The sequence below is a fragment of the Cricetulus griseus genome, chromosome 5, assembly GCF_003668045.3.
Source record: "Cricetulus griseus strain 17A/GY chromosome 5, alternate assembly CriGri-PICRH-1.0, whole genome shotgun sequence".
Lineage (NCBI taxonomy): Eukaryota > Metazoa > Chordata > Mammalia > Rodentia > Cricetidae > Cricetulus > Cricetulus griseus.
In genome coordinates, this window is record NC_048598.1 from 143,878,137 (window position 1) to 143,885,681 (window position 7,545).

Sequence of the window (7,545 nt, forward strand, 5' to 3'; positions counted from 1 at the left end):
ATGATTTTAGCACTGAATTTGATTATTACTTGCCATCTACTCCTTTTGGATATTATTTCTTTTTGTTGCTATAGAACTCTCAGGTATGCCACTAAGTTACTAGTATGACATCTCTTTAATTTTGGATTCAGACACCTAGTACTATAAACTTGTCTCTTTGATTGCCTTCATTATGTTTCATAGTTTCATTATGTTGTCTTTTCATTTTTTTGTTCAATTCTGGAGTTCTTAATTTCCTTCTTGATTTTTGTCTCGGTCAATTGTTTGTTTGTTACTGAGTTGTCCAATCTCATAACTTTATTTACTTCCTGTTGTTGTTGAAATTCAGATTTAATGTGTTGTATACAGAAGGGTATTTTGACTTTTTTTGTATCTGTTGGGACTTGTTTTATGTCTGAGAGTCTGGTTAGCTTTGTAGAAAGTTCCATGAACTGAAGAGAAGAAAGTATATTCTTTTGTGTTTGTGTGAGATGTTCTGTAAATAGATTAGGTCCATTTGGTTTATGATATCAGTTAGAGCAAGCATTTCTCTAGCTTTTGTCTTGATGACCTGTCTATTGGTGAGAATGGAAGACTGAGGCCACCCACTATTGCTATGAGAGAATCAGTATGTGATTTGAACTACTAGTGTTTCTTTTATGAATTTGAGTATTCTTGTGTTTGGTTCATAAATATTTAGAATTTCAATATCCTATTGGTGGATTTTTCCTTTGATGAGTATGCAGTGTCTCTCCCCAAATCTTCTCATTAGTTTTGAAGATATTAAAATGGCTATACCTGCTTGCTTCTCCTCAGATTCATTTGCTTGGAATACCTCCCCCCCCCTTTTTTTTTCGAGATATTTGATAACTCTTAAGATCAATGGTCTCAATTCCCCAGGGTTTCTCTGAGTAGCTTTGGAGCCTATCCAGGCACTCGCTCTGGAGACCAGGCTGGCCTTGAACTCACAGAGATCTGCCTGCCTCTGCCTTCTGAGTGCTGGGAATAAAGGCATGTGCCACCAACGCCCGGCTGGAATACCTTTTTCCATACTTCTCCTTGAAATGTTTTCTTCATGGAAAAGAAATGGTGAATTTTGTTTCGTGGTTACAGAAGAAAGATGGATCCTGTTTTCTAATTCATGCTGTTAGTCTGCATCTTCTTATTGGGGGAATTGAGACCATTGATCTTAAGAGTTATCAAATATCAGTGTTTACTCACTCTTGTTATTTGGTTGTTATGATGTAGGTTCTCCCTCTCCTAGCCTGCTTTTTGATTTACTGTTCTGGGATTATTTTTTACTTGTGTTTTCTTGGGTCTGGGGAAGCTCTTCAGACTAAGTTTTTCCTTACAGTTCTTTCATTAGAGTTGAATTGGTAGATAATTAAATTAGTAGGCACTTAAATAGTAGAAACTTAAATTAGTAGATTACTTAAATTTGGTTTTTATCATGGAATGTTTTTCTTTTTCTGCCAACTGTGATTGGTAACTTTGCTGGGTAGAGTAGTCTGGGCTGGGATGTGTGGCCTCTCAGAGTTTGTAGAACACCTATCCAGGCCCTTCACAGCCTTAACCGAGAAGTCAGGTGTTATTCTAATGGGTCTACCTTTATAAGTGACTTGTTTTTTTTTTTCCCTTTGAGGCTTTTAATATTCTTCCTCTGTTCTATATATTTAGTGTTTTGATTACTATGTGTCCTTGGGAATTTATTTTCTGGTCCTCTCTATTTGGGGTTCTGTATGCTTCCTGATATGTAGGTACTTCCTTTAGATTGGAGACTCTTTCTTTCTTTCTTTTTTCTTTAATCAAAGGGAAAAATAATCACTTAATCCAGTGCCTCTTAGTTATGTTTCTTACAAAGATAGAACTGGGTAACCAACTGTTTTCCAAGGGTTGAGAACAATTGTGACAGTGGGTTTGCTCAACTGACTACTTAAAATTATGCTAGTATTTTATTAATCCAAAAGCACTTTACAAGAAAATGTAAGTCTGGCTTCCAATAGGAATGTTAACTCGGACTTGACACCAAGCTCACAGATTTGAGTTTGCAAGGAAAAACAAGCTTTCAAGTTAAACAACAATTTGTAACCAAAACTTTAATTCCAATGATTCTCACAAACACATTACAAATGACAGCATGAAATATGAAATCTTGCCCAGTAACTCAAAGGTTCAGCTCTGCAATGTACCCTCAAACTGATAGGTCACTGATAACTTAAGAGTCTTCCATTTCCAAACGAAGAATGTTACAAACAGCTATTCATCCACACACAGCAATCAGCAAGGAACCTCTTTGAAAGCCTTCAAAATGCAGTTCCCACCCTTTACCTGTTGGCTGGTGTTCACAGCAGCTTTTAAAGACAGACTGCCTGTCTTTTCACCCACAGCTCCACACCACATCCCAGCTGTTAGAGGATCTAGAGTGTTATTCAGTTTCTGCCAGTGGTTTCTATGTCAGCACACCATACTTTAACTGGGCAAATTCTAGGTTTATTTTAGTCTATGAAAAACTCAAGTTCAAAGCAAATTTAATCTTAAAGCTCCTTAAAAATGCAAGAAGCTTATGAAGTCTCAAACAAAACTTGAATTTCCTGTACATACTCCTGTCAAATGATGTTATTTTCTGTACACCACTTCTTCAGCAAAGTGGTCTTCTACTTCCTTTCATGCAACCCTGGATCAGCTACGAGAGAGACCTAGAGAAGGATGGAGATGTCTTGTGATTTCTCTCATGAGACAGAGACCTTTCTCTTCTCCTATCTCTAGAAAGTGACCTGCTCCAGCTTCAAGAGAAGCTTCTCCTTTGCGGAAGTGGAGGACTCCTCCCTCAGACGTCTCAAGGTTAACAACCCCAAGAATTGGACAACAATTCGACTTCTTTTTCCACTATTCGACAGTTCTACTCTTACACGGTAGCCTCTTAGTGTTCGTCCTTCCAGCTATTGGGAGGCATCAGACGCATCTCGGGGATCCTCAAATTCAAAAAAGCAAATCCAGGAGGGTTTTGAGCAACCGACACACTTCGGAGTGGCCCCTAATAGCCAAAAAGCCTGTTCTAATTCAGTGTTGTTGCCACTGTTTCCAAGATTACATACATCACTGTATAATCTAATGGACAGGAATCACAATGCATTTCGAGATCCTGAATTCAAAACGCCTAAGCTCAACTCCAACACTCTGAGAGGCCCACCTGCGCCCTTTGGGATCTGCCTTCGCAGATACTGTCCATTCCCCGGTGTTCACGAAATGGCTAGGTTGGAGAATATTTCTATGAATTCGTAGAAAATAGTTCCTGTGTCTTTGACCTTTGTTTCGACACCTTCCTCTATCTATATTACTTATATATTAGATCTTTTTATAGTGTCCAAGCGTTCCTGCATGTTTTGTGTCTTTTTAAAAAATTCTACATTTTCTTTAACCGAGCTATTTTTCTTTCCTTGTCTTCAACCCCCCGAGATTTTCTCTCTGGGCCTTGTAATCTGTTGATGAGACTAATTTCAGAGCTTTTAGTTTGACACCCTAACTTTTTCATGCCTAGTTTAATTTCAGTTCGTATTTCTTCAGTGTCTCTATTTCTTTTTACATTTTACTTGTATACGTTGAATTGTTTTCATTATTTCATTGAATTGTATTTTTATAAACTTCATTAAGGATTTTATTCATATTTTCTTTATGAACCTTGAACATATTCACAGTTGCTATTTTGAAGTTCTTGTCTTTTGCTTCAGCTATATTTCATTACTAAGGTTGTATATTACAATAAGATTACTGGCTTCTGGTAAGGTCATATTGTTTTGGCTGTTCATGTCTGTGTTTTTGCGCTGGGATCTAGGTTTCTAGAGTTACGATGTTTGAGGTGTTTCTTGGGTCAATATTTGGTCTTGCTTCTGTTGGGTGGCTGTTTCATTCCTTGTTTGCTGTTGATCTTTCTGTATCCTAGACAAGTATGGTAGCTGTGGAGTCCTTGCTTGAGAGTGTTGAGTTTCAGCCCAGTATGTATCACCAGCTGACGCAAAGGATGATTTGAGACTGGCTAGAAGAAAATGCTCAGAGAGCCTGCAGGAGAGAGCTAACATGGATCCACACCAAGAGGTGGCGTTCCCATGGAGTAGAGAGGGTGGGAGGAGGGGTTCCTGCTTACAGGTTGTAAAAAGATTCTCTCTCTCTCTCTCTCTCTCTCTCTCTCTCTCTCTCTCTCTCTCTCTCTTCCTCCTTCCTTCCTTCCTTCCTTTCTTCCTTTCTTCCTTTCTTCCTTCCTTCCTTCCCAAAACTGGTGTTAGGAAGACTTAAAAAGTGAATGATTTGGTCTATGGTAGGAGTAAATATGGATTTCCTTCATAGTTTTAGACTTCAAATTCTACTTCTGAGACTCAGCTTTCACTGAAATCTCATAAATAAACCACACTAATAATACAAGATTGTTTCCCCATATTCAGTCTTTTATAATTCCTGTGGAAACTGCTATCTCACCATCACTGGTGGTGACTAGTACTCGTCAAAGGGGAAGGTTCTTCTCAGTTGCGTAGTGTAGTGCACTGATTCTCAATATCCCTAATGCTGTGACCCTTTAATACAGTTCCTCATGTTGTGGTTACCCTAACCATAAAACTATTTTCATTGCTACATTATAACTGTAATTTTGTTACTGTTATGAATCATAATGTAAATATTTCTGATGCAAGGTATCTCATATGTGACCCCTGTGAGAGAGTCATTTGCCCCTCCCCTCCAAAGTGGTCACAACTCACAGTTGAGAACTACTGATTTAGTGGCTCTAGCTTTTCTCTTAGAATCCTAACACATTGAAACATGCAGTCAGGGGTGGTTGGCATGTTAAATTCTCAGTTCAGATTTGAGTGCTACAAATTATATGTATCCATTCCAATATTCAGGGTTTGTGGAACAAAGATGTGTTGAAACTGAGATTTGTTTGTGGATCAAAGATACATTGAAAAACTGAGATTAAGTTAATAAGTGGATTGTATATTCCTTTAGAGTAAAACCTGTGTGGTTTAGAAATATTTGCATGAGACTTCTTAGGCAAGTTTCTTATCTCAGTTAGTCACTGTTTCTTGTTAGCCAGCTAAGGATAGCTCTCCACAAGGAGTGGTTGCAAGGAATACACCTATTCTTTAAGAAGTATTCCATTCTTTTAGACATAGAATAAATGATTACCAGCCTACAATCCACAGTGCCAGAGAAGCTAGTAAACAAGGAAGACCCTAAAAGAGACAAACATTGTCCCCTGGAGAAAGGGAAAGGATCACGATCCCCTGAGCAAATTGAGAGCATGGGAAGAGGGGGGAGGGAGCTACAAGAATGAGAAGGGAAGAAGAGGAGAGATGTAGAGGACATGAGGAAGGAGAAAGGTTGAGTCAGGGGAAGAATAGAAGATAACAAGAATGGAGATACCATAATAGAGGGAGACATTTTAGGTTTACAGAGAAATCAGGCATTAGGGAAATGTCTGGAGATCTACAACAATCTAAGCAACAGAGGAGAGGCTATCTTAAATGCCCTCCCCCGATAATGAGATTGATGACTGACTTATATGCCACCCGATAGCCCTCATCCAGTAGCTGGTGGAAGCAGAAGCAGACATCCACAACTTATCACTGAACTGAAATCTAGATGCAGAGAAATACGAGTGAAGAGCAAAGGGGTCCAGACCAGGCTGGTGAAACCCACAGAAACAACTGACCTGAACATCGGGGAACTCTTGCTCCCTAGACTGATAGCTGGGATACCAGCATGGGACTGATCCAGACCCCAAGAACATGGGTTTCAGTGAGGAAAACTTATCCCTAGCATAGGTGTGGACTTTGGGAGCCCATTCCACATAGAGGAATACTCCCTGAGCCTAGACACAAGGGGGTTGGCCTAGGCCCTATCCCAAAGGATATGATAGACTCTGATGACCCCCCCCTATGGAAGGCCTCTTCCTCCCTGGGCAGCACAAAGGATATGTGATAGGTAGGGTTTTAGTTGGGGGAGTGTGGTAGGGGAGGACAGGAGGGAGAAGGGAACTGGTATTGTCATGTAAAACAATCTTGTTTCTAATTCAAATAAAAAAATCTGAAAGAAAAAAAAAACTTTTAAACACACACACACAAAAGAAGTATTCCATTCAGTGTCTGTTATGGAGTAGGTATTTTAAGAATTATTATTTTATTTTATATGTATGTGTTTTTTGCTTAGAGTTATATATGTGTACCATGTGTGCTCCTGGTATCCTTGAAGGTCAGAAGAGGATTTCATATGTACTGGAACTGAAGTTACATCTGTTACTCAGAATTCAGTGTGTTTCACAGAGATCTCAGGCGACTGAGATGAGACTGGCTGAAAGTTTCATTGTTGCAGCTCTCCTTCAGCCTCCATATGTCTTGTGAAGTCTAATTTTTATTTAATTAAATAAAAATACTTCATTTTTGTAAACACTAGTGTATTCATTCTCATGACAGAAGTGTGTAATATTGCCAGATGGTGGTGGTGGTGCACACCTTTAATCCTAGCACTCAGGAGGCAAAGACAGGCAAGGCTAGCCTGGTCTACAATGTGAGTTCCAGGACAACGAGGGCTGTTATGCAGAGAAACCCTACCTCATATAACAACAACAACAAACCACCCAAACAACAACTACAACAACAAAGGAAATAGATAATATTTATCCATGGAGTCTATATCCCTGGAATTCTGAAGGAGGAGGAAAATCAGAAAAAAAAACTGTCCAAGAATCCAAAAGGAAAAACATTTCAAGGAAGAGACAATGGTATAAAAGATATAAAACAGAGGGGTTGCTGAGATGGTTCAGTGAGCAAAAGTGCATGCATTGCAATCCTGACAGCCTACGTTTTGTACCTGGATTCAATATAAAAATCTGTATGTGGTGCCACACATCTGTGATTGCAGCATTGGTAAGGTGAGATGGGAGGGAGAGATTGGAGAACTGTCTGAAATCCTGTAGGGCAGCTGGCCTAAAGTATGCAGCCAGAAATAACCAGAAAGACCCTACTTTGAGGTATTTTATGGAATATTATTTTAAGATGTATTGCATTTGTCTATGCTGTGGAACATGTGTTTTTATGATGCAAAGATGTGTTGCATTTTTTATGTTGCATTTGTTTATCTCTGTGAAGCTGTGATACTTGGCCTGTCTAAAACACCTGATTGGTCTAATAAAGAGCTGAACGATCGATAGCTGGGCGAGAGAAAGGATAGGTGGGGCTGGCAGGCAGAGATAATAAATGGGAGGAGAAATCTGGGAAAAAGAGGAGGAGCAAAAAGAAGGAGAGAGGACATCAGGGGTCAGCGACTCAGCTACACAGCCCTTCAAGGAGTAAGAAGTAAAGAAAGGTATACACAGTAGAGAAAGATAGAAAGCCTAGAGGCAAAAGGTAGATGGAATAATTTAAGTTAAGAAAAGCTGGCTGGAAATAAGTCAAGCTAAGGCCAGGGGATTATAATTAGGAATAAGTCTCTCTGTGTGATTTATTTGGGAGGTGGGCCCCCAAAAGAGTAAAAGAGTAAAACAACAGGGGTAGATGGAGAGAACTCATGAAAGCTAAC

The 7,545-nt window shown here is 39.3% G+C and overlaps 1 pseudogene; it reads right to left on the reverse strand.

The window, feature by feature from the left end:
• Positions 1-2,662: 2,662 nt before the first annotated feature.
• LOC103160990 lies at positions 2,663-3,112 on the reverse strand (annotated as a pseudogene).
• Positions 3,113-7,545: the final 4,433 nt, after the last annotated feature.